General features: G+C 45.1%; 2 non-coding genes across 2 annotated transcripts; both read right to left on the bottom strand.

The window, feature by feature from the left end:
- Nucleotides 1-21,299: 21,299 nt before the first annotated feature.
- Nucleotides 21,300-21,381, bottom strand: TRNAS-CGA (transfer RNA serine (anticodon CGA)). Its single transcript has one exon. It is a non-coding gene; the product is annotated as a tRNA-Ser (tRNA).
- A 726-nt stretch (nt 21,382-22,107) lies between these two features.
- On the bottom strand, nt 22,108-22,189 carry TRNAS-CGA (transfer RNA serine (anticodon CGA)). The gene has a single exon. It is a non-coding gene; the product is annotated as a tRNA-Ser (tRNA).
- Nucleotides 22,190-26,437: the final 4,248 nt, after the last annotated feature.

Genomic DNA, 26,437 nt, shown 5'->3' with positions numbered 1-26,437 from the left:
AGCGGGACCCCATTCTGTCACTAGGAGTAAGGTTGCAGAGGAAAGATAGACTGGTGTCCCCCTCTAAATGCTACATTCTGGGAGACAATGAGTGCAGTAATATGGGACAGAGGGTTTCATAGTAGGAATCTGCATGTTGTTGTGCAGCCGCACAAGGTGTACAGCTCACTTCTAAGTTGGGGGGGTTCTGCCTCAATGTGAGGCCGCCCCTCATCTGGTCCAGGCATTAGTGAGCGTGTATACGAGGAAGGTACTCCCATGTGCAGGGCGAGAGGGCCCCGACCACAACCATGCACTTTCGTATGACACAATATAAAATAACAGTCTCAGTTCTACTGGGACAGGAATACAACAAATTGAAATACAAAGCAGAGTCAATAAACATATACTTCAATCAGCCATAACTTTATGACCACCCACCCACATTTTGCCACCAAAACAGCCCTGACCTATAGAGCCATGGACACCACTAGACCTGTGAAGGTATGCTGTGGTATATGGCACCAAGCTATCAGTAGCAGATCCTTTAATTCCTGTAAGTCTTGAGGTGGGGCTTCCATGGATTGCACTTGTTTTTCCAGCACCTCCCGCAGATGCTCGATTTGATTGTGATCTGGAGAGTTTAGAGTCTAATTCAAGATCTTAAATTTATATGCCCAAACAATTCTTGAATCATTCTTGCAGTGTGGCATGGTACATTATTCTGCTGAAGGAGGCCACTTCTATCAGGGAATACTGTTTCCATGAAGGGGTGTAATTGGTCAGCAACAATGTTTAGGTAGGTGGTACATGTCAAGTAACATCCACATGAATGGAAGGACCCAAGGTTTCCCAGCATACCATTGCCTAAAAAGCATCACACTGCCTCTGCCAGCATGCCTTCTTCCCATAATGCATCCTAATGTCATCTTTTCCCCAGGTAAGCGCACATACATCTGGCCACCCAAAGAAAACGTGATTTATCAGACCAGGCCACCTTCTTCCATGGTCCAGTTCTGATGCTCACATGCCTATTGTAGGTGCTTTTTGCTATGGACACGGGTCAGCATGGGCACCCTGACCGGTCTGCAACTACACAGTCCCATTTACAACAAACTGGGATGCACTGTGTGTTATGACATCTTTCTATCGGAACCAGCATTAACTTTTTTAGCAATTTGAGCTACAGCAGCTCTTTTATCACACTACACGGGCCAGCCTTCATTCCCCAAAAGCATCAATGAGCCTTGGCCATCCATGACCCTGTCACCGGTTTGCCAGTTTTCCTTCCTTGGACCACTTTTAGTAGGTCCTGACTACTGCAGACCAGAAACATTCCACAAGAACTGCAGTTTTGGAGCTGCTCTGAGATAGTTGTCTAGCAATTACAACTTGGCCCTTGTCAAAGTCACTCAAATCCTTAAAGGAGAGGTCCAGCATGAGCTTTTTAGGCTGGGCTTTTCCTATGGGTCACAGGAGTGCAATTCATTTTTCACTCCTGTGACCCATTTTCAGCGGAGGGCAGTCTGAAGTCCGCTCTCCACTGACGTCACTTCTATCAGTCGAGGCAGCATGTCATCCAAACTTCCCAAGTCTGAATCTGTCAGCTGCCTTGACTGTTGGCGATGGCTGTTTCAGTGAGCCACTCTCCGTTCCTCCTCAGCTCAATGTTCCAATGAGCGTGGAGGAGCAGAGAGGAGAGATGCTGACTGATAGTCAGCAGCTCTCCTCTCGGGGATCTGTGAGAATCAAGCCATCGGTGATGTTCAGTGGCTCGGTTCTCAGTGCAGAGACAGAGGGGGACATATGCAGATGCTGCATCCACCTAGGTAAGTATGAATCTCAAATAAAAAAAAAAAAAAAACATACAGGCATACCCCACTTTTAAGTACACAATGGGGTTTATTTACTAACGCTGGAAAGTGCAAAATCAGGCTCACTTCTGGATAGAAACCAATGAGCTTCCATGTTGCATTACCAAAGCTTAACTGAACAAGCTGGGGTTAGAAGCTCATTGGTTTCTATGCAGGGGTGAGCCTGATTTTGCACTTTCCAGCTTTAGTAAATGTGGGGTATGCCTGTACTTCTCTTTTAATCTTGCCCATTTTGCTGCTTTCAATAAGTCAACTTCAGGGACAACATGTTCACTTGCTGCCTAATAATAATATTAACCACTTGGGATCCGCGCTATTGCAAAATGACGGCAATAGCGCGGACCCACATTTCCGGGACTACGTCTATTGACGTAGTCCTGGTTACGAGCGGCCTGCGCGCCCCCTGAGGGGCGCGCGCGGCGCGCTCTGTGATCGGCGAGTCCGTGAGACTCGCCTGATCACCGATCCGTGTAAGGGGTCGATCCCGACCCCTTATCACGTGATCAGCTGTCAGCCAATGACAGCTGATCATGTGATAAAACGGAGCCGGTAATCGGCTAGTATTCCTCCTCGCGCTGACAGCGCGAGGAGAAAAAAAAAAAGCCGATCGCCGGCGGCCGTGTTCGGGACATCAGTCCCGATCACGGCCAGCAATATAAAAGGACACCTGCCCCCTGCCAGTGCCCACCTGCCACCCGCAGTGCCATCCTGAATAAAGTAAGTGCCCCCCTGTCAGTGCCACCCAGCAGTGCCCATAGTGCCCACAGTGCCACCCAGCAGTGCCCACAGTGCCACCCAGCAGTGCCCACAGTGCCACCCACAGTGCCACCCAGCAGTGCCACCCACAGTGCCACCCAAAATCTGCCTCAGGTGCTGCACCCCAGTGCCGCCCATCAGTGCCCAGCAGTGCCGCCCATCAGTGCCCAGCAGTGCCGCCCATCAGTGCCCAGCAGTGCCACCTATCAGAGCCACCTATCAGTGCCACCTATCAGTGCCCATCAGTCCCATCTATCTGTGGTACCTATCAGTGCCCATCCGTGCCACCCATCCGTGCCACTTATCCGTGCCACCCATCCGTGCCATCTTATCTGTGCCCATCTTTGCCCATCAGTGCCGCCTTATCTGTGCCCATCGGTGCCGCCTTATCTGTGCCTATTAGTGCCGCCTTAACTATGCCTATCAGTGCCCACCAGTGCAGCCTATCAGTGCCCACCAATGCAGCCCATCAGTGCCCACCAATGCAGCCCATCAGTGCCCACCAATGCAGCCTATCAGTGCCGCCTAATCAGCGCACTTCAATGAAGGAGAAAAATGACCCGTTTGCAAAATTTTATAACAAACTATTAAAACATGATTTTTTTTTTTTTTGCATCTTTTTTTGTTTGTTTAGCAAAAAATAAAACTCCGAGCTGTAACTAAATACCACCAAAAGAAAGCTCTATTTGTGGGAAAAAAATGATAAAAATTTCATTTGGGTACAGTGTTGTATGACCGCGCAATTGTCACTCAAAGTGCATCAGCGCTGAAAGCTGAAAATTGGTCTGGGACTGAGGGGGGTTTAAGTGCCCAGTAAGCAAGTGGTTAATCAATGTTATTCACTTAACCTGTCAATGTTCATAAAGTTATTGCTGATCGGTGTATATCTCACAGAATGAATCAGTCTTTTGCATAATCAATTTAATGTAGTCATCAGTCATTGAAAAATATGTATTCTTTATCCTTCACTTTGTTCTGTTAATCCCATCACCGTCCCCTTCTGACGCCCCCTGATCCTCCAGCACATCCCCAGCTGCCTCTGATCATCAGGTTCTGCATTCTTCCCCTTACAGATCAGTTTACGTTGCTATATGGAGAAGAGATGAAAGAGATGCTCCTCGGATTGTACAAGCTTCCCTAAATCATTCGCAATGCCTTACAGTGGTCTGTCCGGCAATGATAGCATTCATATCTCAGGCTGTTAAGTAAGCCATACACTGATCGAAATATGGCTGGTTTAGCAGGGACTGGACAAATTTCCATCAGTGTGTGGTCGTCCCTGCTTAAAAGAATGGAGACCCCAGAAGATGAGGTTTGGGGCCACTCTGTGCAAAAAAAATGTAGAAGGGACTATTTGCCACCAAAACCGTTGTTGTCCTTTAGCTAACTGGATACAAACTGAATGGGTGGTTAAAGCGGCATTAAACCCAAAAACAAACATTGATATATTGCAGCTTAGATGTGGTGGCTATATTCTTTTTCTTTTTTAGGCTTTTTTTCCTAGTAATCTGGCCAATAACACACCTCCTGTATTAGAGTGCCCCCACTCTGGATGAAGGAGAACAGGGGACAACTTTGGACAGCAGCATTGTCAGTCTGGGGGGAGAGAAGTGCTGGATGTACTAGCAGATTTAGATACGCTGACAGAGTGAAGCCAAACTCCAGCTCACACTGCAGTTACAGCAGCAGTTGTTTTCTTTTTTAGATAAAGGTTTTATATACATAAATAAAAGATGATCATTTAAGCCCCCCTGCCATTGGTAAATGGTTTGTCTTATCCCTCTGCTACATCTGCAAGAGAACTTGTTCTTTTGAAAAACAACTGACTTACTGGCCAGATACCCAGGCAAATATTAGGGAAAGAAACCCCTAATGGACAGGCCGCCCCTTCTGAGGGGCCTGGCCAGGAGCTAGGTGGTGGAAGGAATTGGTAAAATGGTCGCAGAGGATTGGATCAGGGTGTTGGGGCTGGGTGAGCTCATAAAAAGTTCTCCCCCAGGGTATTCTGGGACTTTTGAAAAACAGATGTCTGGAAGAGTTGCCCACCCTCCTGCAACTTTGGGTGGTCTGTCACAGCTTTAGCTGCGCTTTTATGACCTTATTAGCATTTAAAGTTGTTGTAACGGGCTATGCCCTTGATTGGAAGTTGGAATTAGTCTGTCTGTCCAGCACCTATGGTAAGGACAGGCCCGCTTTGGAATTTGACAAGTTAATGTTAAAGCGGGAGTCCACCGGGACTCCGCGTTTTTTTTTTTTTTTTTTAAAGCCAGCAGCTACAAATACTGCAGCTGCTGACTTTTAAAATAGTGACACTTACCTGTCCAGCGCGCCCGCGATGTCGGCACCCGAAGCCGATCTCTAGATCGCTCTGTCGGGTCCTGCCGCCGCCATCTTGGGTATGGCAATCAGGAAATGGAGCCTTTCGGCTTCATTTCCCGGTTCCCTACTGCGCATGCGCGAATCGCGCTGCGCAATAAGGACGGTCCCCGCTGCCTCTGGGATCTGTGTGTTTCCCAGCAGGCAGCGGGGCACTTGCGGGAAGGGGTGGGCACTTGCGGAAAGGGGCGTAAGTTATGCCCCTTTCCGCAGAGAGCTATCCCGGAAGTGGGTGCAGTTACCTGGATTATCCAGGTAACTGCACCCCCCTCCCCCCTGAAAGGTGCCGATTGTGGCACCGGAGGGGGGGAGGGTTCCGATGAGCGGAAGGTCCACTTTAGGGTGGACCTCCGCTTTAAAGCGTGCTCACAGTACAACTGTGACTGACTAGCTGGAAAGTGTGGTAAGAATTTTTTTTATGGTCCTGTGGATTGCCCTGCCCATGTGCACCTTTCATTGTGCTGACTATTAATGAAACTAATATTAAAGGAATGATTGGTATGGAAGTGCTGGGTAGCCGCTCACGCTAACCCTTAAGCAGTTCCAAACCACAGTAACGTAAGTTGGACTATAGCGGTACTTGATAATAAGTAAAGCAAAAACCTATCAAAATTTCATATTATTTTATAAAGACATAGAAAAATAACAAAACATCACTCATTAAAATACAATAGTGTGTACACCACAGTTAAAGCGTTCCCGTTCTCCACAGGAAGAGTTCAGACTTAATGGTGTTATTTTTCTATGTCTTTATAAAATAATATGAAATTTTAATAGGTTTTTGCTTTACTTATTATCAAGTACCGGTATAGTCCAACTTACGTTACTGTGGTTTGGAACTGCTTAAGGGTTAGCGTGAGCAGCTACCCAGCACTTACATACCAATCATTCCTTTAATATTATGAATTCTGGATGATGGTACTTATATGTTATGTAATCTATGCGAACCAGAGGCGATACTTATAATTTGTTTATTAATGAAACTAGGTGGTTGCCATATCTGCTTTGCTGGATTTGGTGCACACAGACACTGGGGGTCATCAGCTGTTGTGAGTGAGTCTGGGCTTCTGGTTTGTGGTTGTACCTTTAAAGAGGTAGTAAACTTTGTTCTACCACTTGTACCTACAGGCAGGGCTGGACCGGGAATAAAATCCAGCCCTGGAAAAAATGTCATGCCAGCCCCACAGCATTATTATACCAGTCCGACAGCATAACGTCATTATTTTCTTGTTCATGAAAGGGAAAATCATATATTTTAAAGTGGTTGTAAACGCTTACAAACCACTTTGACCTACAGGTAAGCCTAGATGAAGGCTTACCTGTAGGTCCAAGAAATATCTCCCAAACCTATACGGTTTAGGAGATATTTGCCCGAAGACGGGTACCGCTGTCTACGGCGCATGTGCCGTAGACAGCGGCGCACAGGCGCACTGAGCGTGGCATCCTCGATAACGAAGATGCCGCGCAATGCCGCGCGTCTCGGCTCCCGTGCGCATGCGTGGGAGTGACGTCATCGCGGCTTCGCCGAATGACAGCGGCGGAGCTGCGAGACCCACCGAGAAGATGGATGCGGCGGACTACAGGGGACAGCGGTGACTTCGCTGGCTCCTGTGTCAGGTAAGTGACACATAATGGGCTACTATGCAATGCATAGTAGTCCATTATGCTTTGCCTTTGCAGGGAATGAAAGAGGAAGTAAACTCATCAGGGTTTACTTCCTCTTTAAAGCACATTTGAAGAGTATATTATATATAGATAAGACAGATGAAATCACATAATACTTTATATATATATATATATATATATATATATATATATAAACACTCATCCAAACACACGTTCAAGCACAACTCCTGCGTAGCACTGGCAGCCAGGTTCTATACAGACACCACCTGACGAATGCTCAAATCTGCAATACGGGCCATTCCCCAGGGTCGATCTTTATGTCACGCCTACTGGTCTTCCTCTCACGGACACAGGACCCCTCTCAGATCCTTAATTTAGATGCCATGGCAATAGCAGACCTATCAATGTCGGAAGGTTCCTTACTGCATGGATGGGTATAGCGATGTTTATACCATCTACGATGCCCCTGTCACCCCTGGTAGTGACAGATGCCGCAGCCTCCACAGGCTTCTCTGCAATTTTTGGCCACCGCTGGTTTACAGAACCATGGCATCAGGGATACTCCTAAACCCCGGGTTTACCTGGACTTCCTCCCTCTTCAAGCTATACCCGGTCACGACAGCTTCTCGACTCTGGGGTCATGTCAGGACAGGACAGGCCGTGGCTTTCACCACCGACAACTGGGCCGAGGTTGATCTTGTTGATGAAGCCAGGTCTGGACCGCTCTCGGTTATGTCCTTCCTGCGCAGACTGCTGCAGTTATCTTGGCGGCACCCGTTTAATGTCCATTGTATGTTCATTTCAGGCCTTCAGCAATCCCGCAGGCCAAGTTCTGCGTAGTCGTCACTTGGCTCGCTACCAACACCATTTCATCCTCCACCTTGCAGTGTCTAAAACTCAGCAATCTGGCTCCAGGATAGACGTCCATTTCTATAGAACAAACAGTGCCTGGTGTGGAGTAACCATACTCGACCACCTACTGTCACTCCTACCGGAACGTGTAAACTCTAGTCCCCTGTTGCCTTTTCGTGCTAACACTTGTGTACCTGCCAGTTTTCCAAACACATGGGGTTCTTCTACGCAGCCTACACCTCAACACCGGTCCGTACAGTGGTCACTCTTTAGTATTGGAGCACCCTTGGCAGCATCTTGGCATGGGTCCCAAGTCACGTCATTGAGAGACTAAGCAGTTGGAACCCTGCCTACCTCGCCCGGCACATCCCCAATCCTCGGGTGGAAATGGCACAATCATTCACCAAACTTGCTCAACTAATTAAGCTAAAACTAATAAAACTACACCCCTACCTGAATGTTTTTGCCCCCTTATTTTGGTATACCGACTATCAGACCAGGGCACACTTCAGGTCCATTTCATGTTGTAAATCTTATGGTAAGTCTATTTGTTCATATCCGTATCGGCCATATGGCTTCGACCAGAAGTAGGAAGGCCAGTATGGTGGCCTGAATTTATGGGAGGAGCCCGGGGGGTATTTAACCAGCCCGCTCGCCTGTGGTCTTTGTCGGTTTCCTGTGCGCAGCACGACGTCACTAGGCCGACTCTTCAAAACTCGTTAGCGTCCGTGAGTTACCGCTTCGTAGTTGTTCGAGGTCCTCGTTCCCGTTTGCAAATTTACGTACTAACACGTAGATTCGGCTGTCGCAGGTAGGGTTTTTTCGGTTGACTTGTCATTTCATACATTGTAAATGTCTCGTCACTAAACCTCGATATCAAACTTACGAGTCATTCGTAAAACCCTACACACAGCCGCGACGTCTGGCTACTACTCGTTACGTTATCATACCAAACATTTCTTTGTTTTGTGTACCTCACACCATCGCAAAGACACAGCTTCGTTTAGGCGTGTCTCACTGTTTTATGCTCCACAGACTAATCGATGTTTCTCGTGGATTTGATGGGCACTGCTCAGTGCCATGTCAAGGCCGAACCATTTCAAACTATGTCGGATCATTTCAAATCATTTCACTCTCACCTACCGCGCTCCGTTTCGAATCCAGTCGCATCCACAATGCACCGATTCGTCCCGGTGCGCCCCGGTTGTTTGTTCGGCCTCATTTCAGTACATGCTCCAGAGTCCCATTTGTTGAGTCACCGACTTATGCCTCTGTCATGGTAAATCATTTCACTGTCACGTATCACGTTCCGATTCGAATCCAGTTGCATCTACGATGCACCAATTCGTCCGGTGTGCCCCAGGTATTTTTCAGCCTCATTTCAGTACATGCTCCAGAGTCCCGTTCATTGTCAGTCGCAGGTTGCGGCACACCGATTCGTGCCTCTGTCATGGGAAATCATTTCACTGTCACGTATCACGTTCCGATACAAATCCAGTTGCATCTACGATGCACCAATTCGTTCCGGCGTGCCCCAGGTATTTTTTGGCCTCATTTCAGTACATGCTCCAGAGTCCCATTCGGGGTCAGTCGCAATCGTGGCACAACCGATTCGGGCCTCTGTCATGGCAAACTTTGTCACTCATTTCACTGTCACTCACCGCTCTCCGATTCGAATCTAGTCCCATCCGTGATGCACTGATTCGTTCCGATGTGCCCCAGTTGATTATGGCCTCATTTCAGTACATGCTCCAGAGTCAGGAGTCATTGTCGGTTGCAGGTTTCGGTTCTCTGATTCATGTCTCTGTCATGGGAAATCATTTTCACTGTCACGTATCACGCCCTGATACGAATCCAGTTGCATCGTGCGCTAATTCGTCTCGGCGCGCCTCAGGTATTTCAGCCACATTTCAGTACATGCTCCAGAGCACACACGGTTAACGGTCAGTCGCAACAGTGGCATGATCAATTCGTGCCTCTGTCATGGCAATCAAAATAAATTCACCGCCATGTACCACGCTCCGTTTCGAATCCAGTTGCATACGTGATGCGCCGATTCGTTACGGTGTGCCCCAGTGCTTTAGCCTCATTTCAGTGCATGCTCCAGTGTCCGGTTCATCATCAGTCGCAGTCACGGCACGACCGACTTATGCCTCTGTCATAACAGATATTTCATTAATTCGACCGTCATATACCGTGCCCCGATTCGAATCGGTCGCATCCGAGATGCACCGATTCGTTCCGGTGTGCTCCAGTTGTTTTGTTCCCAAGTGGCTCGGTCGCATTTCGTTACATGCTCCACAGTTCAACTCGTCACTTATCGTCTGAAACGTCGTTTATCGCAGTCAGCCTATGTCACGGCAAACATTTCACTCATTCACTTCACACACTTGTCACTTGAGTCTAATCCACTCATACCAACAATACATTGGTTCGCACCCGTCATTTCAGCATTACAGGTATCGTTCGCATGTTGCCTGTCATTCCTCCAAGTCTGACACTCACTATAGATCGATCCTTCGTGCTGCGAATTTCAGCCAAGGGTCTCGATTCGTTTGTTAAAACCTTTGCCTCACTGCTACTCCCCCTGATAGTCGCACAATCCAATTCATCTTGGTTTCCTTTCATATACCTTACGACCGGTTCCTATCAGGATTCGTTACATATAGTTACAAAGATTCGTCTCAGTTTCATTTTCATACACGCTACAACCCGTTTCAATTCCAGTCGCCTCAGCGGCAAATCGATTCGTGCTGGGTTCATTTCGTACTCTCCACGGTCTGATCTATATTTCATACACTCTAAAACTGGTCCTTATCAGATTAATTTCATGCGATCGACTCATATAGGATTTGTTTTATTCTTACGAGCGATTCATATCGGATTCATTCCATACACATCCAAGAAACAACTTCTTGCAAATCGCTGCTAGCACGCACCCAAGCATACACTCCCTGCAATCATTGCAAACACATTTCCAGGCACAGACTTCTTGCAATCGTTGCAAACACGCATCCAAGCGTAGACTTCTTGCAATCGTTGCAAACACACATCCAAGCGTAGACTTCTTGCAATCGTTGCAAACACGCATCCAAGCGTAGACTTCTTGCAATCGTTGCAAACACGCATCCAATCGTAAACTTCTTGCAATCGTTGCAAGCACGCATCCAAGCATAGACTTCTTGCAATCATTGCAAGCACGCATTCGAGCATAGACCTCTTGCAATCGTTGCAAGCATATGTCCAGGCACAAACTTATTGCAATCATTGCTAGCAGGCAGTTCTGGCTAGCTCAATAGATTGCTTTAGGAAAAAGCCTGGATACTTTCCTAAATGTACATAATATAACGGGGTACTTATATTTATAGGTAAAGTTGATCCAGGGAAAAATTTGATTGCCTCTCAAGGGATCAGGAAGGAATTTTTTCCCCTGCTGTAGCAAATTGGACTATGCTCTGCTGGGGTTTTTTGCCTTCCTCTGGATCAGCTGTGGGTGTAGAATTGGGTATGTTGGGTTGTGCGATGCTTTATTTATTTGATTTGTGGTTGGACTGGATGGACTTCTGTCTTTTTCGACCTGGCTACCCATGTATCCTACCATAACTCCTTGCAATCGTTGCAAGCACGCATCCTGGCATAACTCATTACAATCGGTGCAGGCACGCATCCTGGCATAACTCCTTGCAATTGTTGCAGGCACGCATCCTGGCATAACTCCTTACAATCATGGCTAGCACGCATCCTGGTGTAACTCCTTGCAATCGTTGCAGGCACGCATCCTAGCATAACATCTTGCAATCGTTGCAAGCACGCATCTTGGCATAACATCTTGCAATCGTTGCAAACACTCATCCAAACACACGTTCAAGCACAACTCCTGCGTAGCACTGGCAGCCAGGTTCTACAGAGACACCACCTGACGAATGCTCAAATCTGCAATACGGGCCATTCCCCAGGGTCGATCTTTATGTCACGCCTACTGGTCTTCCTCTCACGGACACAGGACCCCTCTCAGATCCTTAATTTAGATGCCATGGCAATAGCAGACCTATCAATGTCGGAAGGTTCCTTACTGCATGGATGGGTATAGCGATGTTTATACCATCTACGATGCCCCTGTCACCCCTGGTAGTGACAGATGCCACAGCCTCCACAGGCTTCGCTGCAATTTTTGGCCACCACTGGTTTACAGAACCATGGCATCAGGGATACTCCTAAACCCCGGGTTTACCTGGACTTCCTCCCTCTTCAAGCTATACCCGGTCACGACAGCTTCTCGACTCTGGGGTCATGTCAGGACAGGACAGGCCGTGGCTTTCACCACCGACAACTGGGCCGAGGTTGATCTTGTTGATGAAGCCAGGTCTGGACCGCTCTCGGTTATGTCCTTCCTGCGCAGACTGCTGCAGTTATCTTGGCGGCACCCGTTTAATGTCCATTGTATGTTCATTTCAGGCCTTCAGCAATCCCGCAGGCCAAGTTCTGCGTAGTCGTCACTTGGCTCGCTACCAACACCATTTCATCCTCCACCTTGCAGTGTCTAAAACTCAGCAATCTGGCTCCAGGATAGACGTCCATTTCTATAGAACAAACAGTGCCTGGTGTGGAGTAACCATACTCGACCACCTACTGTCACTCCTACCGGAACGCGTAAACTCTAGTCCCCTGTTGCCTTTTCGTGCTAACACTTGTGTACCTGCCAGTTTTCCAAACACATGAGGTTCTTCTACGCAGCCTACACCTCGACCCCGGTCCGTACAGTGGTCACTCTTTAGTATTGGAGCACCCTTGGCAGCATCTTGGCATGGGTCCCAAGTTACGTCATTGAGAGACTAAGCAGTTGGAACCCTGCCTACCTCGCCCGGCACATCCCTAATCCTCGGGTGGAAATGGCACAAGCATTCACCAAACTTGCTCAACTAATTAAGCTAAAACTAATAAAACTACACCCCTACCTGAATGTTTTTGCCCCCTTATTTTGGTATACCGACCATCAGACCAGGGCACACTTCAGGTCCATTTCATGTTGTAAATCTTATGGTAAGTCTATTTGTTCATATCCGTATCGGCCATAGGGCTTCGACCATAAGTAGGAAGGCCAGTATGGTGGCCTGAATTTATGGGAGGAGCCCGGGGGGTATTTAACCAGCCAAGGGCAAAAGTGAGGATAAATGGAGAGTGTTCGGAGTGGTTCCATTTGGGGAGGGGGACAAGACAGGGGTGCCCATTGTCGCCCCTGCTTTTCGCCCTTGCAATGGAGCCATTAGCTATAGCCCTGAGAGAAGCGCAGGAGATACAGGGATTTAAAAGGGGTCATGAAGAGGAAAAGGTCGCTATGTACGTGGACGACGTGCTGCTGTTCCTGGGGGATACGGGGCCCTCATTGGTAGCAGCAATGACAAAGATAAAAGAATTTGGATATTTCTCTGGACTTGAAATTAATTGGGAAAAAACAGTCGTTCTGCCAAAACAGGTATCCCAAATTAAAATAGTTAATCAAATGAAATATTTAGGAGTGAATATGACACGAGACCTGAGGCAGTACATAACAGGGAACTTAGTCCCACTTATGATAAAGCTGAGGTGTAAAATTAGAGTATGGAAAAACCTTCCCCTTTCAGTAGCTGGTAGGTGTAACCTAATTAAGATGGTGTGGATGCCTAAAATACTATATGTAATACACAACTCCCCAGTCTGGATTCCGAAACATTGGTTTAAGAAAATAGAAAGCATGTTTAGAGAAGTAATATGGAAGAATGGAGTGGCAAGAATTCGCCTACAGACGTTGCAAAGTTCAAGGGAACTGGGAGGCTTGGCGCTACCAAATATGAGGTACTACTTCTTGGCAGCTCAATTACAACATATGAAAGGAAGTAATTTAACTGTAGAAGAGGAGATAGGAAATAAGCTCCTATTGAATGATACCCCGCATAATACAGTTGTGGAGGCCGACTCGTTTAGGTCCAGATGCCCAACAGTTCAACTGATGGTAAAATGCTGGGAGTCGGTAAAGGCAATGTTGGGATACAGTGGATACGGGGAATTTTTCCCAGTTTGGGAAAATACAAATCTAGTGGAAATTAGGAAAATGGGGAAAATAGAAGAATGGGATCGGAGGGGTATTCACTTCCTACCACAACTGTATGAGGAAGGGAGGTTGAAAACTTTTCAGGAATTAAGGGAAGAATATGAAGTACCCAGCCGCACATTTTTTAATTACATGCAAATTAAACATGCATTGGAGGTACAATTTAGAGGAAAGAAATTGGAGTGGAGTAAGATGCCTGCACTTAGGGAAATCGTAAATAGTAAGACATCGAAAGAAGTCATTTCCGATATTTACGGTTATATAAAGGGAGCAAAACAAGAGGGAGAGATAGAGAGTGAAAAAAGAGTAAAGTGGGAGAGAGACGTGGGTCCAATGTCGGATGAACAGTGGGGGTGGGCTATGGCACTGGGGGCTAAAGTCTCATTATCCCCCTCGCAAATTATATCTCAATTGTATTTGATACATAGGTCATATTACACTCCCCTTAAGTTGTTTAGGTTTGGGAGAAGACAGGATGCAGAATGCCAAAGATGCGGAGACAGAAGAGGGGACCTAATACACATGTTATGGCGATGTCCAAGGTTATACAGATATTGGAAAGGAGTTATAGAGAAAATAAATCAGGTATTTGGGACATCATTAGAAGTAGAGGCCAAAATCTGTATAATGGGTTTGATAGAAGGGGAAGGTGTGTTGGGAGATACTCATATAGCAGTAACTAGATGTCTTTTCCAAGGGAGAAAGTTGATTGCTTATAAATGGCAGAGGAAAGAAGCACCTACAGTTAAAGAATGGATGGAAATAGTTAAAGACACGATAAGGAAAGAGGAATATATATATATATAGGAAAAGAGGTAATTATAGGAAATATGTAAGGATATGAAAAAATTGGTGTCAGAGGGGATAAAAGGATGTGTAAGAGTGGAAGGGATGAAAGATGAATGAATGGAGGAGAGTGGGAACAAGGGGAGGGGGGATGGGGAAGGGGGGAGGAGGGGAGGGAAAAATGAAAGAGGTGACCGTCTAATTATTTTTTTGTTGTAATGACAAAAGGTTATTTTTGCCCTTTTTTTTTGATAAGCTGTGTACTTAATGCCCCAGGGTGGGGGTATTGGGGGTACAATGGTTCGATAGGGAAGGAGGGCATACATATAGAAAGTTTATGATGTATGTTTTGGAAAACAATTGTATATTTTGTGGTTGTGTATCTTTTAACTTGAATTAAAAAAAGGAGTTGGAATGTAGGAAACCAACTATTCTAAGAAGGTTATACCACTCTGCAAACCGCGTGAGAGAGCCTTGCGACCTCCCCACCTGGGATGCAGCATGATCCCTTTGGGGCTCCCGGGGGAAGGGGGGTAACAGGGCTTGATCCATTTGGGATGCTACTGAATGTTTTATTTGTGGAGCCCACATATGTGATTTCAGTCGGTTTTATGTGGTTAATATAAGCAGAGGGGATCGCCAGGTTGGACTTGGTACTTAGAGCATATTATGCAAGAATGTTCACCCCGATGTTTGAAAATTTGTTCATTTGTGTGTTTTTACACCCTTAACTGCTTACTGTTACCATAAAACTTTCAATAAAAATTATTTTACTAAAAAAAAAAAAAAAAAAAACAAGAAGTGAACAGGCAGCAGCTTCAAATGCCCACAGTTAAAATGGCTACAGTCAGACTGAGTGGAGGGAGATTTCTGCACCATATTTGGCAAGTACAGAATCACAGTATATATAAAATAATATGCAAAGTGGTTGCTTCAGACTGGCAAAGATGTTTTTATTACAAATAATGTGAGCAGACTGCAGTTCCTCTTTAAAGGAAAAATGTGCATCTACATGGTTTAGGAGATATTTACAATTCCCCATACGAGGATTCCTTCTGCTGTATTCGGCACATGCGCACTTTAGAAGGGTCACGGCGTGCCATTTTCATTAAAGGACATGCCGTGACATGCTCGAGAGTGACATCACGCGACTCCGGCCAGTTACAGAGCCGGAGTCCAAAATCCCAGAAGGAAGATGGACGCTTCCAGCCGGGGAGGAAATCGGGGACATCGCAGGCTCCTGTGTCAGGTAAGTGACACATAATGGGCTACTATGCGATGCATAGTGACCCATTATGCTTTGCTTTTGCAGGGAAACAAAGAGGAAGTAAACCCATCAGGGTTTAATTCCACTTAAAAAAAAACAAAAACAAAAAAACACTCATTCATCTCTGTAGCTATAAGCATTGTGGAGAAATTGATCTTCAAAATCCAAAACATAGACACCGAAATCTCTTTTTTCTATTACTTTACATTGTACCAGAATCTTGGCATACTATACTGTTAGAAACCAACTAAAACCTGCCTTTAGAGTGTTGTAATCTTTGAGAATGAATTTTTTCACAGTACAACCAGCTAGACGGATCAGGTAGAGCTCCAGCTTCTTATCACATGTTTTTATGTTGTACAGTTTTCTTGGCTGTTCCTGTGTGAAACACCCCAATAAACTTACAATTGGCAGTTGTTGGAACCTTATTACTCCATCAAAACTGCACACCACTGCACTGCACCCCAATAACATTGTGGACTTTTTTACCTGGTATTATGTTTCACAGTTTTCTAAATATGGAACCCTTGTACAAGTTTTATAATAATTAAAATTACCTGAGATGCAAATGGGGGAAACTGGTAAAAAAGGAGCAAACTATATCCAGGCTATATAACTAGGTCAGTTTGATGTTCTACATTTACCTAGGAACATGTGTTTGCTAACATTCCTATGGCATGGCAGAGATTAAGGGCTTTTGCACACAGACATTTTTCTGCTCTAAAACAAAACAAGTGTTGCCCATGGAATGACTCCAGCAATATTTGGTCAGTGACGTGAATGTTTGCAAATTCCTAAATTTCTTTCCACGTCCACTTATATGTTGTGTGCAGAAACATAGCAAAATGCAGATTGTTTGTTTTTTGCTATTGTTTTATATAACAATATTATTATAATATTATGATACTGTACATCAAAAGATACTGTAAATAAACAGCCATCAATATGTGATGTGTGAATATTCAAATACAATATTGGATCAACTGGAAGTAAAACATGAAGCATGGTAAAGTGGACCTGTCAACAGATATATTTTTGAATGTTAAAGCAGAGCTCCACCCAAAAAAAAAATTTAAAGTCACTTTTTGTAGCTGCTGACTTTTAATAATCGGACACTCACCTGTCCCACAGTCCAGTGATGCGGACGTACAAAGCCCCACTCCTCTCCATGACGCTGGCATTCTAAAGCCTCATACACACGATAGGACTTTGTACAAACTTTCCTGTGGATTTTTGTACAAAGGGCGTCGGCCGAGAACTTGTATTGCACAGACACGGCAGGACTTTTTCAGCCAACTTTCACCAAATCATGTGGTTTTTCTGCTTTTTACTGCCACCTTTGGTCAACTTCTGTATTGTTGTCTGATCTTTTGCATTAGTTCTGGTCATGCGCGTTTGTACTTTGTACAAAAGTCCTATGGTTTTCTGTACACACTTTCAGACTTTGCTCCATCTGACTTTTTTGTTGCCAGAAAGTTTGTCTGTTCGCACAGCCAACAAAAATCAGATGAAAACCGAAAAAGTTTGTCCGATGGAGCGTACACGCAGTTGGATGTTGCTCCAAAACAGCTAATTTGCATGTTTGTTGTCAAAAAGTTTGATCATGTGTACGGGCCTTTACTGTGGGCGCCTGGCTGTGGTTTCACAGCCAGGCATGCACTGCATGCTGTGAATAGCTGGGCAATTGGAAGATTGCAGGGAGGGAGGGGGGAGAGGTTAACTTTCTTCTGGCGCTGCAGAGCTGGATGCCTCTAAAAAGAGGGTACCCGCTCAACCCCAAAAAAATGATATGCCAAATGTGGCATGTCAGGGGGTCACCATCACTTAAAGCGGAAGTTCCATTTTTGGGTGGAACTCCACTTTAAAGAAGTAATAAACCCAAAAGCAATAAAATGTATAATTCATAATACAGTATGTCACTAGGAGCAGTGGCGGCTGGTCAACATTTTTTTTACTGTGCCCATCAAATGCAGGCTCACAGTGCCAATCATATGCAGCCTCGCTGTGCCCATCAATTGCAGCCTTACTGTGCCCATCAAAAGCAGGCTCACTGTGCACATCAAATTCAGCCTTACTGTGCCCATCAATTGCAGCCTCACTGTGCCTAATAATTGCAGCCTCACTGTGCTCATCAAATGCAGCTCTACTGTGCCCATCAAATGCAGGCTCATTGTGCCCATCAGATGCAGCCTCGCTGTCCCCATCAAATGCAGCCTTACTGTGCCCATCAATTGCAGCCCATACTGTGGTCATCAAATGCAGGCTCACTGTGCCCATCAAATGCAGTCTTACTGTGCCCATCAATTGCAGCCTTCTTGTACCCATTATATGAAGCCTCACTGTGGCCATGAATTGCAGTCCCACTGTGCCCATCAATTGCAGCCCATACTGTGCCCATCATATGCAGCCTCGCTGTGCCCATCAAATGCAGACTCACTGTGCCCATCAAATGCAACCTCACTATGCCCATCAAATGCAGCCTCACTGTGCCCATCAATTGCAGCCTCACAGTGCCCATCAATTGCAGCCTCACTGTTCCCATCAATTGCAGCCCATACTGTGCCCATCAATTGCAGCCTCACTGTGCCTAATAATTGCAGCCTCACTGTGCCAATCATATGCAGCCTCGCTGTGCCCATAAAATGCAGCCTCACTGTGCCCATCAAATGCAGGCTCACTGTGCCCATCAAATGCAGGCTCACTGTGCCCATCAAATGCAACCTCGCGGTGCCCATCAATTGCAGCCTCACGGTGCCCATCAATTGCAGTCTCACTGTTCCCATCAATTGCAGCCCATACTGTTCCCATCATTTTCAGCCTCACTGTGCCCATCAAATGCAGGTTCACTGTGCCCATCAAATGCAGCCTTACTGTGCCCATCAATTGCAGCCTCCCTGTACCCATCATATGCAGCCTCACTGTGCACATCATATGCAAGTCAGGGGAAGTGTGGGCATAAGAGACCAGGATGGTGACAGCAGAGGAAAGCCCAGAGACCCCCCTAGGTTTGTCAAAGCTTAACCCCTTGGTACTGATGTAACACAAATATGCGGCCCCACAGCATTGGGCTTTTTGCAGTGGGGCTGCATACTTACCTCTCTTTGTGCTGGGAGCAGCCCACATGCCACGCTCCAAGCACAGTCAATCATTCTAATGATTGAGACCTGATCGCTGTGATAGCCTCCAATTGGCTATCACAGTAATCAGTCACTGTGAAATTCATCCCTGTGTCTTCTGTCTAAAATAATAATAATAATTTAAACAGAAAAAAAAAATACCTAGATCAAGGTTTGTTCTAGGTCAGTGCCAGGGTCAGTGTTTGGGTCAGGGTCAAAGGTCAGGGTCAGTATATTTTGGGCAGGCCATTTTTTTTAAATTAGTGTCATTGTGTTTTAGGTAGGATAAAAAAAGCAAAATGCTCACTATTGGTCTGGGCTGTACTACGGGTACAAACAACAACTAACAGGCACATATGTGGTGTCGCTGCAATCGCCAGGAGCAGGGAAATTCTTTCTGGGTTGTTTTTTTGTGATGGTTATGGTAGTAGCAAGAAGTATACAGCCAAATATAAAATATATATATATATTTATTTTTACTATTTTGGGCCAGGTTTACTTTGATAATAATAAAAAAAAAAAAATCTGGAGATATCCATTACCATCTACCACAAAATGAATGCCCAATTTGGCCTGAACAAAACAAGGTATAATCCATCTGAACACACAAAGTAGTTGATAGGCACTGGACTATTGGATATCTAGGAGGAGGAGGGATGAGATGCACGGCGGAAGCCGCCGTGATGCAGAGATGCCCGCCTGCCGCCCGCCGCAGAGCTGTCCATCCGGAACCTAGATGGGATAAGTTCTGGGAGACCGACCCACCGTGAGACCTCTGGGGGTGGGATGCAGGTGACCCGACTGGTGGGAGCAGGGGGGTGAGGGACCCTGTGGATTAGTTTTCAATTGAAGGATGACCACCTTACATTGGTGATCAGCCCTTTACACTGATAGCCAGTGAAATATGGGATGTGGGTTAGTGGAAGAAGGAATGTACTTTACTCATCGGTATTCATTTGGATTAGGGGCCCTGCATAAAAGTAGTCAAGTGGAAGGAGGACCACCTTACATTGGAAATCTTTAGGAGTAGGGGCCCTTTACACTGTTGGTTAGTGAGAGAAAATATAATGTTGCGCTAATTGTATAGGAGTGCTATAAAGCAATCCTAATTAAATTGATTATAATAAAGAGTGAATACACATGACTCCTATAAAAAGTCCATGCTACATATCAAGTGCTGAAGTGAAACCAGATAATAGTCCCGTGTATGTAATTATTCAAAAAGTGATACACAAATATATATATAAAACGTGTAAAAATCCAAAAAATCAGTGTTCAATCCTTTTCTCTGGGTTAAATCAGAATGGTGCTCCCGTATCCTGAACCGTTATGGCTTGCAGACAACATAAGTAAATATGGACCCTTACCGCAGCTGATGGACTCCCAAACAAACGGAATCAGTAATGCAGGCAGAAATGACCCTCTGCGGGGATAAACGTATCTCTCTCAGGCACACGTTCCACCGATATCCTTTAAGCCGGCAGAGCGTCCTCGTGTGGGGACAGCACGGGAAATCCCGAATGCAGCCGATAATTTCCGGAAACAACCGATCCTCCTCACTTGGTCGTCGGAGCTGCAGGGAAGATTGACAGGTGCCGGGTAACATGCTGTCTCACAGTATACATATAGTATACCGCCCTGAGCCAATCACGGCAAGTGATGCATTCTATTATTGCATACATTGTCTGCTCGGATTGGCAGAAGCTGTTACATCATCAGCCCTCTGACTCTCACAGCCAATCCGAGCAGGCGCTGTATTAATTAATAGAATACGTCGGAGGGTTTAACATCCAGCGGACGGCTGGCATATGATAACCCCAGCTTTATATCCGGCGTATAAGACGACCCCCGCTTTTTGCTCATTTTTTTTTACTGTAAAAGGTCGTCTTATACGCCGGCAAATATGTGTATAACTTTTTGAATAATTACACGGGACTATTATCTGGTTTCACTTCAGCACTTGATATGTAGCATGGACTTTTTATAGGATTCATGTGTATTCAATTGATTATAATCAATTTAATTAGGATTGCTTTATAGCACTCCTATATACTTAGCGCAACATTATATAGTCTTTCGTTTTTTCTCCATAGTGATATTTGATGGTGTTTTGTTGCAGATTTCTTTTTTTCTTTTAAAATTCCCTAGCACGATATTTTTAATTTTATTTTATATTATTAGTGAGAGAAGGAATCCTGTAGATTGCTGGTCATTGAAAGATGGGCCTCTTTACACTATGGTCAGTGAGTGAAGGGACCCCGTATAGTTGTGTTTAGTAGAAGGACCACTTTTGCCAGTGAGGTGAGGCACCCTGTAGATTAGTGGTGAGTGGAAGAAAGACCACCATACATTGGTGATCATTTGCAGGCAATAGAGGCCCTTTGCACTGATGGGATCCTGTTGGTTAGTTTACTCACTGGTGGTCATTTGGAATAGAGGCACTGTTGAGAGAAGGGACCCTGTGGATTACTGGTCAAGTGGAAGAGGGTCCACCTTACATTGGAAATACTTTGTAGTAGGGGCCCTTTAAACTGATGGCCAACGAGAGAAGTTAGTAATCAGTGTTTTTAAAATCCTCACGCTGTGAGCAGGATTTGAACCTGCGCAGGGAAACCCTATTGGATTTCGAGTCCAACGCCTTAACCACTCGGCCATCACAGCTGCTTGCTCCAAAAGCTTCTAGAGCTTCTAGAGCTGGTTCATAGCATGTCAATTGACAGATGGGGCACTGTATATTGATGGTCAAATCAAGTCATGGTTAAGTCACTTTAAGTTGAAGCCTACTGACCAATACTGTACAGAGTCCCTTCAATCACTGACCACAGTGTAAAGGGGATCTACCAACCCATGGTCATGTCACTTTACATTGTTGATTATTTGGAGGAGAGGCCATTTACACTGATGGGCAGTGAGAGATGGGATCCTGTGGGTTAGTGGAAGATAGACTGTACTTCTCTCACTGGTAATCATTTGGAGTATCACCTTACATTGGAAAAATTTAGGAGTAGGGACCCTTTACGCTGATGGTCAGTGAGAGAAGGGATCCTGTAGATTAGTGGTTGGTGAAAGAAAGGACCACCTTACATTGGTGGTCATTGAAAGATGGGCATCTTTACACTATGTTGTGGTCAGTAGAAAGAGCACCCTTACAGTAAGGTGAGGCACCCTGTAATCTAGCGGTCAGTGGAAGGACATTGGTGAACATTCAGAATAGAGGCCCTTTGCACTGAGGGGATGGTTAATGGAAGAAGGACTGTACTTTACTCACTGGTGAGTGGAGTAGAAGCACTGTTGAGAGAAGGGACCCTGTAGATTGGTGGTCAAGTGGAAATATTTACACCGATGGCCAGTAAGAGAAATTAGGAATCAGTGCTTTTAAAAGTCTCACGCTGTGAGCAGGATTTGAACCTGCGCAGGGAAACCCTATTGGATTTCGAGTCCAACGCCTTAACCACTCGGCCATCACAGCTGCTGGTTTCTAGAGCTGGCTCACATCATGTCCATTGACAGAAGGGGCCCTGTAGATTACTGGTCAAGTGGAAAGAGGACCACTTTACATTGGTGATCATTTGGAGGAGAGGCCATTTACACTGATTGGGCAGTGAGAGATGGGATACTGTGGGTTAGTGGAAGATAGACTGTAAGTCACTCACTGGTAATCATTTGGAGTAGGCGCGCTGTTGAGATAAGGGACCCTGTAGATAAGGGATCGAGTGGAAGGAGAACCCCCTTACATTGGTGGTCAGTGATTGACGGGACCCTGTAGAGTAGTGGCCAGTAGGCTTCAAAAAAGGGTGGTCACTGTGCCCTGAGCCCACCCAGTTGTGTGACAATGAACATGCGCTATTGTCACACTGATTCTCCTCCCGGGCCAGTCAGGAAGTGGTTCCTGAGACCCATTCCCTGATTCGCCCACAGGAGTAGCGATTCTATTGGCCTAGGAGGAGGAGGGAGAAGACGCACAACCAGAGGAGACGCATGAGAAGCTCAACCGACCAACCCACCAGCCCCCACTGTCTTCAGGGATGGCTCACCCGCAGTGGCTCAGCCTCATCCAGCACTGCCCTGGACAGGGGAGGAGGAGGGGAGTGTCATCTGTCTCCTAAGGTAAGGAGGCCTTCCTATCCCTCCTTCTACAGTGGGGGAGGGGCGGGGGGTTTGCTGGTGTTCATGGAGTTCCCCATCTTCATTTCCATCTCCCACGAGGAGGGGTGGTTTGCCACCTCTCAAATTGTTAAACAACAGCCACCACTGAGAACTACCTTACATTGGAAATAATTTGGAGTATGGGCCTTTTAAACTGATGGGCAATGAGAGAAGGTATTCATCTTTTTAAAACAACCCATCCCCTGAGATTTTGCAAGATGTTGGGGAGTAATTTTAATTATTTTTTAACCAAAAAATCAGTACAATGTCGTCTCAAATTTGGTGCATGCCATCTTATGCGTGCGTAGTACAACAATATTGGGAGATCTTGCAAATTTCATAGATTAGATATGAGATCTCCCAGAAGGCACTGATAACTTTGCCTTCCCAGAGGTGTCTGTGCTACATCATCAATGTCTTTAGAAAAACCAGGAAGTGGATGCAAAAATGTAAGTAAATCGAAAAATGTAAAAAAACTTTGTTAGGTGATTTCACATCAGCTTGCAGAGATGCATGATCATGTAAATTTTCACTTTTGATTGAGTTGCTGCTTCATAAGCACACTTCAGCAGACCTCTGACCTCAAACAGCTAGCCAAATTCTTCTCTGTAAATTTTGCCATAGGAAAAGTGTCCTGGTTGGCTTTGATGCATGTATATTTGTTGACTGTAAAGTCTCATGACTACTTAAGTCATGACCTTGGCCTTCTTCAATTCCTATTTTGGTCCAGTGCCCTGGCACAACCTTGTAACTGATACGAGTGCCATCTCCTTGTATTCACTATTGTGCTTCAGCCCAGCTTGAAAGCTGCCCTTGGCAATTTGCTTTACATCCAGGTGCAAATGTGAGTGCTTAAAGCAGCAACATAAAAGTCTACTTGACTGGTCTTTGACTGAGCACACTTTAGGATAACCATAGTGAGAGGATGACTTTTGGCAGAGCAAATTTTGACCAGATTGGGTGGCACAAATGGTCCTTGCAAACCTGTGTCACTGCGATTCTCTTTGAAGTGATATGTGAACAGGTCTGGGAAAATGTTTTGTGTTTCTTTCACAGGCCAAGTGATAACCTACCATGTGCAGGATATGATACAGGGCCAGATGCCCTAACAAGGGACTTTGCCAGATAAGATAATAAGCCAATGGAAATTATCTCTATTGCTTATTTCTGCAGCTGAGATTCTTTCCTTTGTACTGTGTGTATTCTCTGTGTGTATTCTCCTTTTCATGTTTAGACTGGACCACCTGAGGTTTAACTTTTTTTTGTTTTTTTTTGGGGGGGGGGGGGGCAAATATAGCTTTGTCTCTATATCAAATTTAATTGAAAGATGCTACTCTTTTTGTCATTCCGGACACAATGGCAATGAATGTAAAATAAAATGTATCGCTGAGAAAAACACTTCTATATTCTATTTATGAAGTTTTTCATAAAACTTTCTCCAAGAATTGTCACTTTTTTTCAATTTAATGCCACTAGAGATAAGTCTAAAGCTGTGAAGATCATATCTAATAACTTTTATAAATAGACCCCTTAACTAACCAGTTGTGGAGCAGCCACCGCAGTTTTACTGCGGCAGATTTGCCTGCTGCGCAAAATCACATTCTATTACGTGATCTCGCAGGGCTTGGATAGCAGTGCCCACCGCAAGCTCCGTGAGTCCGACCGCGGGTCCCTGCGATCGTCTCATGGAGAGGAAGAATGGGGGAATGTTAATATAAACAAGCATTTCCCCGTTCTGCCCTATTGACAGGACACTGATCACAACTCCCTTTAATCGGGAGCGGTGATCAGTGTCATGTCACACATAGCCCATCCCCCCACAGTTAGAACACATCCGTAGGACACACTTAACCCCTGCAGCGCCCCCTGCTGGTTAACCCCTCCACTGCCAGTCACATTTACATAGTAATCAATGCTTTTTTAATTGCACTGATCGCTGTATAAATGTGAATGGTCCCAAAATAGCAGCAAAAGTGTTCGATCTGTCCACCATATAACTTTTGCACAAACCTATCAATAAACACTTATTGCAATTTGTTTTTACCAAAAATATGTAGAAGAATAGGTATCGGCCTAAACTGAGGAAAAAAAATAGTTTTTTATATATTTTTTGGGGATATTTATTATAGCAAAAACTAAAAAATATTGCTTTTTTTCTAAATTGTCGATCTTTTTTTGTTTATAGCGCAAAAAATAAAAACCGCAGAGGTGATCGAATACCACCAAAAGAAAGCTCTATTTGTAGGAAAAAAAGAACGTCAATTTTGTTTGGGAGCCACGTCGCATGACCGCACAATGTCAGTTAAAGCGATGCAGTACCGAATCTCAAAAAGTGCTCTGGTCTTTGTCCAGCCAAATCCTCTAGGGATGAAGTGGTTAAATATACCTGGGAAAACAAACCAAAATGTATTCTATAACTTCTCTTCTCCATAACACGTGTGTATGGTTCACTGGGTCAGTACATGTAAAGGGCCCACAAACAGGCTAAGGAACACTAAACCATATTTATTATCAAGAAATAAAAATAAGATCCAAACTTTAAAGTGAGACTGTCTCTCTCTAGAGATCATAAAACGCAACCAAAACCCCCTTGTAAAAAGAACATGTTGAATAGTTGGTGCATAGCAAGTCTACTCTTCCCGTCTTCTTGAGATATGAGCACCCCCACTATCCTATTGGTCTGGGTGATTTGTACAGTGTATCCCACGCTGGACACTAGGCTTTCTCTTGACTACAGGATATGGTATCACTGTTACAGTTCCTTTTCTTAGAATGTCCTCTCATCTAATGCCGCGTACACACGTTTCGAATTCCAGCCAGAAAAAGACTAATGAGAGCTTTTCATTGGAAAATGTGACCGTGTGTATGCTCCATCGGAATTTAGCTGTTCAAATTTCCGCCAGCCAAAAATTGATAGCATGTTCTCAATTTTCCTGACGGAAAAACTTTCTATCGGAAATTCCGATCATGTGTATGCAATTCCGACATGCCAAAAATCACGCATGCTCAGATTCAACTACGAAATGGAAGCTATTGGCTACTGGCTATCGAACTTCCTTTTTCTAGTCCTGTTGTACGTGTTGTACGTCACCGCGTTATAAACAATCGGAATTTGGTGTGATCGTGTATAGGCAAGACAGCTTGAGCGGAATTCCGTCGGGAAAACCATCAGAGCTTTTTCCGATGAGATTTCCGATCGTGTGTACTCGGCATAACAGTACAAACTGCCAAGCTCTCAAAAGAGTGCTGCAATGAACTGTATATACTGTAGTCTTGGGTAAGGTAATAGGTGCCTTGCAGAGGATGGGTTGAAATGACTTATCAACCAGGAACAATAACGATAGGAATAATTATTTTTCTAACCTGCCCGATTAAAGCTATACATGGATCGAATTCCGCTGGTTCAGCAGGGACAAGCCAAATTTTTATCCATGTCCGTTAAACCCACTGATTGAACAAAAACATATAACTCATCTATGGGCTGCCTAACTATTCTTTCCGTACAAGAGGAGGCAAGCCTCCTTAGTGGATATTCATAGACATAGAACAGAATCCCTATTCAATTAGGTTA

The sequence above is a fragment of the Lithobates pipiens genome, unplaced genomic scaffold (genome assembly GCF_037356315.1).
Source record: "Lithobates pipiens isolate NorthernLeopardFrog02 unplaced genomic scaffold, aLitPip1_a1.2 Scaffold_8, whole genome shotgun sequence".
In the NCBI taxonomy this organism is placed as follows: Eukaryota; Metazoa; Chordata; class Amphibia; order Anura; family Ranidae; genus Lithobates; species Lithobates pipiens.
This window is presented reverse-complemented; position numbering and strand designations above follow the sequence as displayed.